The following is a 16,873-nucleotide window of genomic DNA, read 5'->3' on the forward strand; positions in this document are numbered from 1 at the left end:
GGACCTTTCAGGTCAACAGATTATCAGAGTTCCCCAGGAGGTGGCCAGTATGGAATCCTAGTTCCAATGAATGGGATTTTGTAGATGTAATGGGGAAGGCTAAAAAATAAATAAATAAAAATTAAGCTCTCACGGCTTTCACAAATTTCTGCAGTGCAGAAATTCAGATGCCCTTTTGTGTTATATTAAATTGCCACAATGCAACTTGAGGTTGCTATGCGTTGTAAAAGATTGAAGGACTTTCATATCTTCCTCTCTCTCTGCTGGAGTCGCGGTGCTTGCAGAAAAAAAGCCATTTCCTCCCTGGTAGCAGAAGGGCTCTGGGGTGAGCTATCCCTCAACAACCAATTAATTAATTGAACACTGATTAATGATTTTTAAAATATTTTTTGAATTTTCAATGTTTGATTTTTCTAATCCTCATTCTTCAAAAAGGTTTTTTCCTAACACACAGGCAAGTATCTACCTGCCTCCTAGAACTGGTAACTCTTAATATTTTGCTCTATTTGCTTCAGATGAATTTTTTCCCAAAGAAATAAAACATTATAGAGTCAATGGAAGCATCTTTTGTACTCTTTTCTTAGAGACGCATCTGTTTTTATCTTTTACTGCATTCTGTGTAACAGTAAGCAATATAAAGTATTTTTGAACTTTATTAAGGGATATTTTAAACATAAAATTAGAGGGAATCATATATGAACCCTATTTGGGTTTTTGTAAACATCCAGGTGAGTGGGATCATCTTTCACATAGACTCTTGCAATTTGATTTACACCCATCATTTTATTTCTGAAGCGGATCCCGGTTGATACATGTAGATCCATTCCATTCATTCTAACTGCTCTGGAGTATTCCGTTATACGCATGGCTACAAATTATTCTTCTGAATGTGGAATTTAAGGCGCTTTCCCACTTTTCCAACAAGCCTACAGTGAGGATCCTTGTTCACGTTTCCTTACGCACAGGTACAAGGGTTATTTTTAGAAGTGGAATCACAGAATTAAATGATATGCATGCTTTGAATTTTACTAGGTTTTGCCCAATTGCTTTCCAAATGGTTTTACCAAATTACACTCAACATAAAGAACCGTGGGTATGTTTCCCCACACCTTCACCAATATTTATTACTGTTAGGATTGAACATTTTACCTATCTTAATGGCTGTGAAATGGTATTTCTGTGGTTTTAAGTTGTACTTCTTGGATACCAGTGAGGTTGAGCATTTTTTCAGGACTCCTCTTCTATGATGTATCTGAACATGTCATTGACCATATTTTATTGGAGAGTTTATCTGTTTCTTGTTCATTTGTTTGACCAGGTTTTAATAATGAATGAGCACTTTGTTTAGACACTATGCAAGGGGCTACGAATACAAAATCAATGAGGCAGTGTCGCTCTCTATATAATATATAGTGTCTATATATATATATACATATATAATATATATACACACACACACACACATATATAATAAAGACAAGCTTTGGGTTCTATAGGACTGCAGAAGAGAGAGGTGCAGGTGTCAAGAGCCTTTTAGTTGAAAATTATAGAACCCCAACTCAAACTAGCTTAACTAAGGAGAAGATTTATTAGCTCCTGTCAACTGAAGGTACAGCACGGCTGGATCCTCGGCTCACACAGAGCCCTCTGTATTCTCTCTCTCCATTCACCTCTTGTCTTTGCTTCTCTTTGTTGGGCTGGTTCTTTTGATGCAAACATGCTCTCTCTAGTGCCTTGCTGGGAGTTTGAGGGGTGGAGTGGAAAAATGACAGTTGATATTACAAGGACCAACTGCTTATAGTTTATTGACAGAGACAGAGAGAAAGGAGATTGAGACAGAGTGACAGAGAGATTGGTTGATTAAGCTGTCTTATCCCAGTTTGGAAAATCCATGGAAAGGATGAATTCATGGAAAAATAATAGGTACTAAGAGTGGCCCAATCCAGCAATAGTACAACCTTGCATGAGGGAGAAGAGGGGTATGGGTGCATGCATGCTTGGGGAGGCAGGCACTCTTATTCCCAGCCCCAGCCGAACTACATGGAATGGGGAGGGGCCTCTCATCAGGCAAATACTGAACAGACAAAAGCAAGGGATGTACATGACAGAGAGACCCTAGCGGAAGCCTCTAAGAGAGGTACATTTTTGGCCTCATCTGGAGCCCAGTGAGGTACAGATGCAGGAACAATGGATTTGGATCTAGGAGATTACGGTGTGAATTTCAACACTGCTACCTACAAGCTGTGTGATTGCCTAACCGCTAGCTATTCTGAGCCTGTTTCTTCATCTGTCAAATCGGGACGGTTCTCTCAACTTTCTAGGGCTGTGGCAACGATAGATGTTATAGCCATCCACATATTTTTGTTGACCTCAGATTTTGCTGAATTCAAGTTGTTCCAAATAAATGGGACATTGGCAGCTGACTTCGTTATACTGAGATCTTTGCTGCACTAGGGTATAAGGCTTTATTCTTTCATATTAAATATTTATTTGCTTGTGCTAAGAATGATAGCAAATGAAAATACTCCCAACATATAATGTGTATTTAATTGTTATTTCATTTTTGATACATTTCCATCGATGTCTTTTTGTAGTGGTAGTCAATCCTTTTAACAAATATTCATCTTCATTTGAGAGCAGGAGTGGATTCATTGGTTTCCAATATTATATTTTTAAAAGGGCATATTTTTAAGCACCAGTGATTTTTTAAAGTCTCTTTTGAGCTCCTGGAACATTGTTATTTTCAACTGGAATGAAAGAACATTTCTGACATATTTCAATTTCACCAAACAAGGATGCAAACACATGTATTACATTAAGGAAAAATACAAATGGTAACGGGCCTTTATGAATAACAGGTAATGATATTTCAAGGACGACGCAGAACCATTCATTTCCGATATTCTCATTACCATTCCCAGCAACAGGCATATATGTCTCTCAATTCCTGTGTAGTTCTGTTAATCTCTCTACACAATATTCAATTTTCTTACAACGATTCAGCTGATTTATTATTTCCCTCTTGCGTATTAACTGCTAAAGATGCAATGTAACCCCATAAATTTGTTTCAGTCTTTCAGCTTCGGTACCCAAGGTCATTAATACCCCCCAAAATATCCTTTGCTTACATCACTCCTTTAAATGCGCTCTTTCTTGCCCAATGAGCTGTTACATAATTACATGGTGCCAGTAACAATATCATCTTGTTTTTATAGTTTTATGATTAAGGGTATAAAAATGAACTGAATTGAAGAAAATGTTAAAAGATATTTGCAAAATATAAGAGATTGCTACCATGGTTTATCACATGTAAACGATATAGTATGTATACATTTAAAATTGAATTTTCTTAGTACATGGTTTAAAAATGTGTTCGAGCAAAATGTGCTATATTAACATGTGACCTGATGGTTCTTTACACATAAAGTATGTCTTTTTTAGCTGAGGGTTAAAATGATTATGAAAGATTTATCTCCCCCCACTAATTATAAACAGGTGCTTTCTATTAAATATTCTCATCTAAAGTTACAGTGCTTGAGAAAGGGGAAAAATTTTAAATGGGACCAGCTCCCATATCATATGAATTTCAACTTGTTTACAACTTGAAATATACTGGGGAATGGTTAGGGTTTCCAACTGTCCCAGTTTTTCAGGGACTGAGGGGGTTCTTGGGATGTGGGACTTTTAGTGGTAAATCCAGAAAAATCCCAGGCAAATTGGGATGAGTTGGTCTCCCTATTACTAGTTTGGTCTCAGTTCTTCATCCCCATTTCTCTGCATCCACATTTTTGCCAGGACTTTACTGTGCGCAAAGCCTACCTCCTTGTCCCTTGGCTCTGGGCTTGGCCATGTGACTTGTCTAGGCAAAAATATATGGGGTACAGGACAGTGTGCCTCTTCCAAGGTTTCAGAGGCCCACTGCATTTCAGGTTTTTCTCTGTGTCTCTGCAGTAGGCTCTAACTAGCTCACTGGCCCAAGGAGGATGAGAGACATAAAGCATAGAGCCAGTCCAGCAGACACACAGACCAGAAGTGAGAAGCAGAGCTGGCCAGATGAACCCCCCCGAGATCAGCAGGACCCCAGGCAACCAGCACATGCAGGAGTAGAAAATGCTTACTGTTACAGTGCCACTAAGATTTTGTGGTTATTTGTTATACATAACTAGTACAATAAAAGCTAATTGATACAGGCGGTAATAAGTACTCATTCAATAAATACTAACTGTCCTACTAGGTGCTAGGCACCGGGGATGCAATAACTAGCAAGATGGACAGAATTCTTATTCTCATAGAACTTGTAGACCATGGCAGTGGTCCTTGAGACCCTTTTGGGAGGGTCTGCAAGGTCAAAATTATTTTCATAATAATACTAAAACACTATCTGCTTTTTCTCCTTTGACACCATCTTGACATTTGCATTGATGATACAAAAACAATGGTGGGTACAACTGCTGGTACCCTGACATATATCAAGCTGTGGACATGGTCACTGTATTCACCGCCATTAGGCACTTTCATTTAAAAAAAAATTTATTTATGAATGTTCTTGATGAAGCAGGAAAACTTATTGATTCAATTAAAGCTCCACCCTTGAGATGAATACCTTTTTCATAATCTGTATGACACCATGGAAGTACACATAAAGCAATTCTCCTGCGTACTAATGTATGTTGGAGTGGTCAATCAATGACTGAAACTGGTTACTCATTTAGATCGAAAAGTCAAATCCCTACCTCACAACATACCCCAAAACAGAATCCAATCCCACTGAAGATTTATTTTTAATTCTTGTTTTTTAAAGCTCTTTCTAAAGATTTTATTTATTTGACACAGAGAGAGAGAACACAAGCTGGGGGAGTGGCAGGCAGAGGGAGAGGGAGAAGCATGCTCCCTGCTGAGCAGGGAGCTTGATGTGGGGCTCGATCCCAGGACCCTGGGATCATGACCTGTGCTGCCAAAGACGCTTAACCGACTGAGCCACCCAGGCGCCCCTGCCCACTGAAGATTTAAATACAAAAATAAAACAAAACGACACTAGAAGAAAATGTAGAAGAATGTATTTTCTTATAACCCTGACTTGGGACACTTCTTTCTCAGCATTATACAAAGGCCAGAAAACATGGGGGACTTCAGGTTTTTTCCTATATTTCACTATTGTTTTAATTTCTATGAGGATTTTTTAATAATAAAAATAATAAAACTAACCCCATTAAGTAAACAAAACAAGTCGATGCCAGCATTTTTCTTAACAAATTGCAACACAGGTTTTCATTGATGTTATATGAAGAAGGAACAAATTTGAAACACAATGATTACACAACTGATCACAGTTTAATGGCATATCTCATCCGAAAACAAGTATAGACAATCTGAGACTCTTCGCACCGACTGTTATCCAAAGTCAGCATTTGATCCCCTTGACAGTAATGGCTGATTATGCAAACTACATCATTTCCCTAGATGTTCCAGGGGGCTAGGATTTTAAAAAGTCCGTGACAGTTTATTAAAACCAAAATCAGAGGCGCCTGGGTGGCACAGTGGTTAAGCGTCTGCCTTCAGCTCAGGGCGTGATCCCGGCGATCTGGGTTCGAGCCCCACATCAGGCTCTTCCGCTATGAGCCTGCTTCTTCCTCTCCCACTCCCCCTGCTTGTGTTCCCTCTCTCGCTGGCTATCTCTATCTCTGTCAAATAAATAAAATCTTAAAAAAAAAAAAAAACAAAACCAAAATCAGAGAGAGTAAACACAATCTCACGATGTTCTGGTTGTAACAGTCAATTGTTAACAGCTACCCTTAATATTTTTCAGGCCTGATGTGTCTTATTCCTGGATCATGGCGCCAAACCCTATGGCTTCAAATTAATTCTTATTAAAGGACCATGCAAAGATTGCTTTTTAAGTGGCAGCCCACAAAAATGGGAAGGATATGAGTCAGGTTCTTAGGTTTTCGCAGAGCCTCTGTTAGTACACACTCCATACGCCATTATAGGAATTAGAAAAAGACATCCCTCTCAGCGGACAAATTAGAAAAAGACTCCTTCTCGAGATGGAAGAATTAGAAAAAGACACCCCTTTCACTGGGCGGGGGCAGCAGAGCATTGGCTGGATTTCCACGTCTCTTAGCTCCCATGGCTGAAAGCCTTTCGGGAGGGGTACAGCCCGGCCAGCTGTGTTCTATAGCTGCACATCTTCACAACATAAACTCTGGTTCTTGCTGTCTGGTCACAGAATCAAACTTGAATGAAGCCATAATGGAGAATATGCACACATGTTGTGGAGTTCCTCCTTGACTTACTCGCGACAGAAGGCTCATTTGGACAGGTAGTGTGAGACAGAATGCTAAAGGGCCTTAATCTTTTTTTTTTTTTTAAAGATTTTATTTATTTTGACAGAGAGACAGCCAGCGAGAGAGGGAACACAAGCAGGGGGAGTGGGAGAGGAAGAAGCAGGCTCCTATCAAAGAAGCGTGATGTGGGGCTCGATCCCAGAACACCGGGATCACGCCCTGAGCCGAAGGCAGATGCTTAACGACTGAGCCACCCAGGCGCCCCTAAAGGGCCTTAATCTGAAAGCTCAATCTTGTATTATGTGACAGTGAGGATCAGCAAACAAGGGCCCATAAACCACATCTGGTCTGTCACGGGTTTTTGCAAATACAGTTTTACTGGAACATACCCGTGCTCACTCACTACTGTCTATGGCTGGTTTCCCTCCACAACAGCACAGTCGTGGAGTTATAAGAGAGACTGCAGAGCTCACAAAGCTTAAAATATTTATTACCTGAACCTTTAGAGGAAAGGTTTGCCAACCCCAGTATTAGATCACCAAATGGCCCTATCTCCATCATACTGTCGGCCTTTGCCCGAATGTCTTTAAGGACTTACACTTTAATGTTAATCCCTCAGCATATAAAAATGGCTTATGTAATAAAGACCCACGTTAATCATATTTCTATATATGAAAAGCTGTCTTTTCAAATGATGATACTTTAGCCTTTCTGCCCATGGATGCCACCGAGAAGCCTCCTGAAAGTACTCACCGGCGGCATGTCTAAGTTAGAATCTCCCCAAGAGCCTGAACAACTGCAGAAGCTCTTCATCGGAGCTGTGAGCTTTGAAACAACCGATGAGAGTCTGAGGAGCCATCTTGAGCAATGGGGAAGGCTCACGGACTGTGTGGTAATGAGGGACACCAACACCAAGTGCCCCAGAGGCTCTGGGTTTGTCACGCATGCCACTGTGGAGGGGGTGGGTGCAGCCATTGACGCAAGGCCACACAAGGTGGATGGAAGAGTTGTGGAGCCAAGGAGGGCTGTCTCAGAAGATTCTCAAACACCTGGTCTGGTGCCCACTTCACTGTGAAAAAGATTTTTGTTGGCGGCATGAAAGAAGACACTGAGGGACATCATCTAAGAGATTATTTGGAACAGTATGGGAAAATTGAAATGACTGCTATCATGACTGAGTGAGGCAGTGGCAAGAAGAGAGGCTTTGCTTTTGTAACATTTGATTGTCATTCAAAAATACCGTACTGTGAATGGCCACGACTCTGAAGTAAGGACAGTCCTATCTAAGCAAGAGATGGCTAGTGCTGCAACCCGCCAAAGAGGTCGAAGTGGTTCTGCGAACTTTGGTGGTGGCTGTGGAGGTGGTTTTGGTAGGAATGATGACTTTGGTTGTGGAGGACACTTCAGTGGGTGAGGTGGCTTTGGTGACAGTCAAGGTGGTGGTGGATATGGTGGGAGGGAGGATGGCTATCACGGATTTGGTAATGATGGGAGCATCTTCGAATTTTGGACCCATGAAAGGAGGAAATTTTGGAGGCAGAGGCTCTGGCCTCTATGGTGGTGGTGGATAATACTGTGCCAAACCATGATGTCAACGTGGCCATGGCTGTGGCAGAAGGTTTTCATTACTGCCAGGAAACAAAACTTAACAGGAGAGGAGAGCCAGAGAAGTGACAGGGAAGCTACAGGTTACAACAGATTTGTGAACTCAGCCAAGCCCAGAAGGGGCAGGGCTTCACTGCCACAAAGAAGACATGTTCTGGACAATACTCATGTGTTTGGGCAAAAATCTTGAGGACTGGTTTTGTGACTAATTGTATAACAGGTTATTTTCATTTCTGTTCTGTGGAAAGGGTAAAGCATTCTAACAAAGTTCTTTAATGTAGTTTTTTTTTTTTTTTTTTGGCACACTTGCTGTTGATTGCTAAATGTAATAGTCTGATCATGACACTAAATAAATGTCTTTTTAAAAATAAATTAAAAATAAATTAAAAATGACAATAATTTACAACTTCAAATGCAGTTCAGCTTCAAGGATTGCATGAAACTAATTGGACTTCTACAAAACCAAAGACGAAGACAACATCCGTTCGATTACCTAGCCTTGCTTAATACAGAATTCAGGTCACAAATTCTTCCATCAGATCATGAAAGAAAAAAGGTTGTCTTTGCAAATGAACTCTTTCATTGACTTTTTAAGACAAAAAGAACTAAATGCTTTGACTTCCTCTTGAAACTGACTACTAGTAGTACACTCATAGCTAAACTTAGGACTCACCTAAAGTAATTTCTCACATTTATGGAACATCAGTTCTCCTAAACTATCATTTGTTCTGTTTTCTTTTTTTTTAAAGATTTTTATTTATTCACTTATTTGACAGAGAGACAGCACAAGAGAGCATATGCTCAAGAGCGGGACAGGGTGGGGGCAGGGAGCAGAGGGAGAGGGACAAGCAGACACCACACTGGCAGGGGGCTCGATCTCATGACCCTGAGATCATGATCTGAGCCAAAACCAAGAGTCCAATGCCCAACCGACTGAGTCACGCAGGTGCCCCTCTTCTGTTTTCATTTTTAATTGTCTTATTTTTATATTCTATTATATTGCCACTATTCCTTTTTTAAAAGGAGGAAGTTTATAAGACTTATGCCATTAGTCATCTTGGTCCAGTGCTCCTTCCACCAACAGAATGGTACAGGGAAAGTACATGAGTTTGGTGTCAGCCAGACCAGGATTCAAATCTTAGCTCTGCTCCTTACTAGCACTGGGCTCTTGGACAATATTCAACCTGTCTGAACCTCAGTTTCTTCATGAATAAAATGAAACAATAATAACTATCTTGCAACCTTGCCAAGAGAATTAGAACACTAGGCAAAGTGCTGTTGAGATTACATTATACCATATGTTCCTACGTAGGATGTTTATAATATTAAATATCTATTCATTTTTACTTAAAACATCTAGAACTTGAAATAGCTCTGAAATGGGATCACATACCCACTCAATTACTTCAACATAATGTTAGAGGAGTACTTTCACATGGTATCTTTTTTTTTTTTAATAGTAGGAGCTCTATTTTGTTAATAAAATCACATGGTATCTTTGACAATAAAATGATATCATCGTTATACTAAAATTTTATAAAAAATGAAATTATTCCTAATTAATAACCAATAATTTTTGTAATTTTCTTTACAAATGTGCTATCGTGGTGGCTTTGTTGTAAGATAATCAGAATCACTGAGAGGAGTTCTTGAAATTCTTTCCTCTGCATAATCATGTTTATGATCCTAAATTGATATTTGGCAAATGGAATAAACTGATAATTCACTGAAAACATTTTTCTATATAACATTTAATAATTCATCTTTGAAATGACATTGTTTATAACATTACGGCCTCAATTTGCAACCAAATGTTCAAATTATATGGAAGCCAAATCAAAATGTATCAGATACAAATCATAACAAAAATAACAACTATTATTTTGTCAAGGATTTTGATAGGAATTACCTGAAAAATGATTAGAAAAACACATTCATGAGCTACGTGGTACTTATTACTTCTAATCCTAAAAATAACGAAGAACTAAAATTAGAGACTAGTGCAGCCAGAAAAAGCAGGAAAAATATGAAAGAAAAAGAGAACATATTTACCCAACTAAAAAATCAGCTTTATTAGATAGCAAAGAGTTTGGGATAAAATAAACCAATCTCAGGTTATTCCCTGAAAGGAAAATTTTCCTTTCAGGTGGTCACACACAGACCTCATCAAAGAAGAGTCTGTGTTTGACTACTATTTGCAGCTTATCAATTTTAAATGTTTAAGTGTATGCAACATTAACGTGTAGATAGCTTCCTCTAACCAGATCTGTGATTGGCACTAAATCACAGTAAGTCCTCAAGCGAGGAGAGAGTCCTGCTTGGGTGATCCCTTGCAGAGGTGGCAGGGTTCAGAGTCCCACATGACCAACCCCATTCCATGCCTTGGGACACGTTCTGTCCCCATTCCAAGAATACATGAGGTCTCTCCCTTTCCCTCAGCTTTGGCCTCTGGTGGGAACAAAACTTTCTGAGGGTGCAGAAGTGCCCTCTAGGCTGTGCCCAGCTCTTGAGGGAGGACTACCAGACTAAATCTAGGTCACCCAGTTAAATTTGAACTTAATTTTATTTTATAAAACTATTTATTTGAGAGCGAGAGAGAGAGCAAGCAAGCATGAGGAGCGGGGGGAGGGGTAGAAGAAGAGGAATAGGGAGGGAAAGAAGCAGATGCTCTGCTGAGCATGGAGCCCAATATGGGGCTCAATCCCATTACCCTGAGATCACGACCTGAGCTAAAATCAAGAGTCGGAAGCCCAACTGACTGAGCCACCCAGGATCCCCCAAATTTGAATTTTAGATCAACGACCCATAATCTTTTAGTGTAAGTGTGGTCCACAAAGCCTTTGGGATATACCTATGCTAAAAGATTATTCATTGCTTGATCTGAAATTTAAATTAAACTGGGCATCTTGTATTTAAATGTTTTAGAAAAACCTGCATACCCTTGCTGGAGGGGCCATATTGAGGTGATGGCATTGTCATTCTGGCAGCGGCTGGGAAACCAAAAACCAGTCCTAAAGCAAAACTCAATGACTGAAAACAACATGAAACAGACCTTCCAGAGTCGTAAGAAATTTCTTCTAGTATCAACGCAAACATTTAACAAAGGTTGAACTGAGACTCTTTATAATGAAAATGACCAAAAAAACTTGGTCTAGTTGGTTGCTTGGGGCAGGGAGTAAGAAAAATTCCCACTGATCTATATATTCTGTTCTTGAAAATGTAAAACCTTGATGTGAACTATTACAATACAGCAAAGCTAATTAATGGAGCTCATTGACTTTATCCACTCTGTCATATCGCTACCATCTTCCGGTGATTACTAAAGAGGATTTCTTGTATTCGCACATTAGCAAACTTCCTTTTGCTTAACCTTGTAAATCCAAGTCACCCACAGGCTTTCTGCCAGTCGAGTGGCTAAGATGACTTAATCGGAGGTAACATGTTTGTTCTGGGTTTGTAGAGTGCTTTACCTGCACCATTCTATGGGGTACTAAGATTTCCATCTCACAAGTGGGAAAGCTAAGACCCAGACTGGAGAGTGGGTTCACCCTGCGTGGTGGTGTGCCAGTAATGGCAGAACCAGTCTTTAAATCCCAGAGGAGAGAGGTGCCCGGGTGGCTCAGTCAATTAAGCATCTGCCTTCTGCTCCAGTCATGGTCCCAGGGTCCTGGGATGGAGACTGGCCTTGGGCTCTCTGTTTAGCAGGGAGTCTGTTTCTCCCTCTCCTCCCCACTCATGCTCTTTGCCGCTATCGATGTCTCTCTTTCTCAAACAAATAAATGTTTTTTAAAAAATGAATAAGTGCCAGAGGAGAATTCTAGACCTACAGTCTTCTGTGCTACCTCTTCCTTTCTTCTCCGAGGCCCTACGGAGGGATCTGTCCCTACCCAAGCAAATTTTGCCCGATATTCGCAGATGGCCCAGAGATGGAAGTGAGACCTCCGGCGGGGAGAGTGAACGTTTAGGGGATAACAGTTGGGACGTGGGTGTGTCTTGCTATTTTCATTCCCATTCTTTGTTCATTCCAACAGTCCTCAATTTACTCCCTGTTTCCAGGTCATACCCAATCAGATTCTGTTTTCTCAGAGCTCTTTGTTCATCACTGGGGGGATTTTGTGTTTATTTAAAGAGTGCTTCCTTACAAATGCAAAAATATCCTCGAATCTATCATCCATTGAAAAATTACCTGCCCCCGTAATGGGAAGCTTCCCTGGACCACCATTTATTTGTCTAATCGAATATTCAGAAGCCGTTTAGAAATGGGTTTCCTGGTCCACACTTTAAACAAACTAGAACCATTGTCTAGGTATTCTTTTTGATTGGCTCACTCTCTTTTATTGTATTGAACTCATTTAAGTGCTTCTGTTTTACAATTGTGTGGGATTTGGGGGTAATTCATTCAAAGGTGTATACCCTATAAATAAACTATTTTCCTTTCACTGCTAATGTTTAACTGGTTCTATTGAAAGGAAAGAAAAGAAAGCAAAAGACAGCTGAAGACACAGTTTTTGTTCAAGCGAGGAGAAAAAGTACGCCAATTCTGTTTAGAAAAGACCTTTAAAAACCCATAGCGATTATACAAAAGGGAGCAAAAGCATTTTAGGGAGAAATAAAATAAATGGTAAACAATCATGCCTCCAACATAGAGAATGCGTCATTTCCTCATTTAAAAGAGGATGCTGGAAGTCAGAAAAACTGCTGTTGGCTGTAAGAAGCAGAGGAGAGGTTGGACTTCTTTCCTGTCTTTTGCAGTGTTCATAGAGGCCATCCTGTTAATTAGCTATGGTTTTAAAAAAAACAATGCTATGAATCAGTTTTGAAAGTCTGGAAACTAAATAAAAAGAAAGCAAGCTCAGTTCTGTGTAATATGCATGTCAAGCAAATGTGCCTGAAACTTTGTTCATCCCGAGAATATTTACAAACTGCTTTCTTCTGATACCCAAGAATAAAGGCAGATTTCATATTCCTTTTCTTTGGGAAGTTGTTTCCAATTGTAAATATCTGTGTGGAAAAAAGATTGGAATCAATACTTTTCATAGACCATTTTCTTTGGTGGGTCTCCAACGTCTGATTATCCTGGCATGCTGTTATGGCAAGGGAGGTAGACGAGCCTTCTGACGAAATTATATCCCAACATCTCAGGGTTCCAAATTTATGAGAATTAACAAACACGCTAAATGCTATTGGGAAGAATCAGTATGTTTCTTTGCAGGGGGTAGGCCTGAGCTATACCAAACAGAGGAGAAACAAAGAAGAAATTGTGATCCATGGTTTTTAGCAATGAGACCCCTTCTAGTTGACTCATCCGATGTGAAATGAAATGAAACATCTATTCTGCAGTCAAGAAGATAATTAATGAGCCACTCATTTCTAAATGAAGGCCTAAGGGAATAACGCGACCGGCCTTGAATTTAAAAAGAGAAAAGTGGTTACATGTTTGAAAGAATACCAAGTCAAAATCATCCCATTAATGTTTGAATTTGAGTTCTTATTCGTTTTTAAATGAGCTGTAACCCTTGCCAAGCGCCTCCGTGGGTGCTACTCGTCAACTGTAATTACCATCATCGGTAAAGTAAGGAGAAATAGGAACACTTTTCCTTTCGGTTCCTTTGCTATAAGCTTTCCTTTAGACAAAGTCAGCTGGATCGCACCTGTAGAAGCCTCTCAGATACATGTCACGCCTTCAAGGTGCATCTCCAGGCTCTTGTTCTCCCTCAGATTTCAGACAAACGAAAAGCTAGGCCTGGCAATGAAGGGATTTAGAAAGGATGTCAACTGAGCAGAAGCAGACATCAAGCTTTGCATCCCTTAGTCTATCGGTTTCAGGCACGGACTTGGATGATTACTAAGGATGATAAGTGTTAACGTCTATTGGGTTCCAACTATAAACTGAGTCCTTTGCTTGCATTGTCTGCTTTAATCCTTATCAGAAACCTTAATGGTAGGGCCTCTTCTGATTCTCATTTCCCAGATGGGAAAACTGAGGCTGACAGTGTGAAAATTCCTTGCCCAAGATCATGTCTGATGGCTCAAGAGCCCAAGTGAAAACGCTGCTTCTGTCCAACAAAAAATGAGAAAGAGAAAAAAAAAACTGGAAAATATTCTGTTTGCAGGTTAATTTAGGTTGAATAATGTCACCAGCAAGACCCCCACTGACAAACTCCCTTCTTCACAGGAATGTTAACTTCATTGTTTATTTATTTATTTATTTATTTATTTATTTATTTATTTATTTAAAGATTTATTTATTTATTTGAGAGAGTGAGCATGCACAGGAGCAGGGGGAGGGGCCAAGGGGGAAGAGAGAGAGAGAATCTCAAGCAGAGTCCCCACTAAGCATGCAGCCTGACATTGGTTTGATTCCACAGCCATGAGAACATGGCCTGAACCAGAACCAAGAGTCCGATGTTTGATCCACTGTGACATCCAGGTGCCCCTAACCTTATCTCTTAGAGGCAAATCACAGGAGGAGCTCCAGCCAGCCTAGACCAGGTTGAGCTTGACCACTGACTCCAACCTGAGCAGATGGACCATGGAGTGTCTGACAGTTACCTCCAACTCATTGTAATGTGAAACTCTGCCCAAGGGGGAGCACAGACCTCATCTCATTAACATAACGTATGATGCATGTGAAGGAATATTTCCGAGGTACGGACATGCGACCTTATGCCCACCTCTCCGGGTGATGATAAAACTCCTCTCTTTATATTCACCCTACCCCAAAATAAAGGGACCCACTCACCCCTGCTTGGGGAGTCCCAGCTTTCGGAATTATCCTCCTTGATCTCCCTTTTTTGCTGCAAATAAAGTTTCCTTTGTGAGACAATCCCACCTGATGTAGTCTCTATCTGTAACTTACCAAGGAGCGAAGTCACATGAATTTACTGACAATAAGATCTTTAAAAATAAGCATGAACTCCGTTAGACTAAATTGTTTAGAATGGTGTCTCCCACTGAACTCTCTGATCCTGTGGTTAGGTAAGTCCTTCACCTTGTGGGGCCTTTCCCTATTACTGGACCACGGGAAATGTAAGAAAAGACAAATCTATAATACAGACATACTGGACTACATTGTCTGAATAGCTCCTGTGCCTTCATTCGGTGAACATGCCCATGTTAATATGCCCTTTCATTTCAAAATGTTTGCTCCAGGAACACTTCCTTCATAATCCATCATCAAATATCCAACCACAGAAAAAGCCTATTAAATTATATTAATTTCTAATTAAATTCAAGCTACAGAAATGCCAGAAGTGAAGCGCTCTGGGTTGTGGTCTCAGCTTCATCATTAATTGTGGAAGTAACTAGTAACTAGGTGAGTCACATTTCTTCTCTGTGTCAATTTCCTCCTCCAGACAATGAGGATAATAATGCATTTCCTAAGTAATATTTGGTAAGTGACTAAAGTGATGCAAATAGTTGTGAAATATTTGGAATAACAATGGACTAGATGAGTCGAAGGCAGTATGACATGTAGCATTTTTCTTATTGGGTTAATTTCTAAGCCAACACTTTGGAGAAAAAAACTTTGGAAATAACACGAAGAAGTACTCTCAAAAGAATCTTATAAAGCACACATTAATTAGAGTCTTTTTTTTAAAAAGATTTTTATTTATTTATTTGACAGAGAGACAGCCAGCGAGAGAGGGAACACAAGCAGGGGGAGTGGGAGAGGAAGAAGCAGGCTCATGGCGGAGGAGCCTGATGTGGGGCTCGATCCCAGAATGCCGGGATCACGCCCTGAGCCGAAGGCAGATGCTTAACCGCTGTGCCACCCAGGCGCCCCTAGAGTCTTTTTTAAACCTATTGTGTTAACTAAATTGCGTGACCTCCTCCTGAAGTAACCTATTATTCCACAAACTAATAACCAAAAAATCTACACACAAACCCAGAAGTTTTTCATATATCACATGTGCTGTACTTACACAATCTTCTCAGAGGTGTAAATTCTCTTCCAAATTTCTAAGCAGCCATTCTTAAAGCTTTCTGTGTTAACGACGACAAAGACAAACTTCTTTGTCATTCCTAGTTATAACAACACCCTCTCTGCCACAGTAAGCTTATCTTCCATACCCTCCAACAGTGTCTGAGACTCCTGTTTCTTTTTAAGAAACTCAGCCTCTTGTGCTGGGAATCATATGCATGGAAATGACATCCAGAGCTGTATCCCAAGCTCTCACTCTGCGGAAACTTTGAAACTGAAAACGTGTGTGTGTTCCATCTTCTTCTTTCCACTCATACTGCCTTAAGTGTTTGTTTCCTGAACCGGGAGTGTAAGATCAAATGGCTCATCCGGGATATATTTTCAGGAAGTAAGGGACCCCGGAAGTGAGATGGAGAAGGAAAGGAAGCCAATAAAAGATGTGTTATCAAGCAGGTGAGAAAGGTGGGCGACTGGGGCTCAACCCTACTGGGGACCCCGGGGGGGCCAGGGCAGAACATGCCCCAAGGAGTTGGAGGACGTGCTCACACTGCCATCAGGGAACAGAGAGCTGATGCCATTGGCATGAGGCTCATATTCTTAGCCTTATTTTCAGCTCTCTCTCACTCTTCTCATCTACTGTCTCATCACAGCAGATAGGTTCTTATCCCTCTACTCTAGCTCAGCTCCACACTTCCTTTTTCCCCTCCAGAGCCCCTTGGGCAGAGTTCTGTGCGTCGTCTGAGTGGAAGCCCTGTCTCTAGTTCCACACTGATGCCCCCTTGGCCATGCACTACTGTTCCAACACCAGTAACAGAATGGTTTTGTTTTTTTCCTCTTGCTCATATGGTACACTGTTGCTTGTTACATTAAAGCCAAGCGACTTGGCACGATCTTTCCTTTTTACCCAAGTTTAACCCAGGTAATCAAATCTACCTGATGCCTTTTGTGTGATCTGTATCATCTCCCTGGCCTCTGCCCCTTTCCGGCCGGACCATGCCATTCTCCCTTTGTTCTCTGTTATGTCAGCCTTATTTGTCTTCTTTCAATCCTTAAATCTGTT

The 16,873-nt window shown here is 40.5% G+C and overlaps 1 pseudogene; it reads left to right on the forward strand.

Moving 5' to 3' along the window:
- Positions 1 to 7,044: 7,044 nt before the first annotated feature.
- Positions 7,045 to 7,933, forward strand: LOC123001196 (heterogeneous nuclear ribonucleoprotein A1-like; annotated as a pseudogene).
- Positions 7,934 to 16,873: the final 8,940 nt, after the last annotated feature.

Source organism: Ursus arctos, unplaced genomic scaffold (genome assembly GCF_023065955.2).
Source record: "Ursus arctos isolate Adak ecotype North America unplaced genomic scaffold, UrsArc2.0 scaffold_14, whole genome shotgun sequence".
In the NCBI taxonomy this organism is placed as follows: Eukaryota; Metazoa; Chordata; class Mammalia; order Carnivora; family Ursidae; genus Ursus; species Ursus arctos.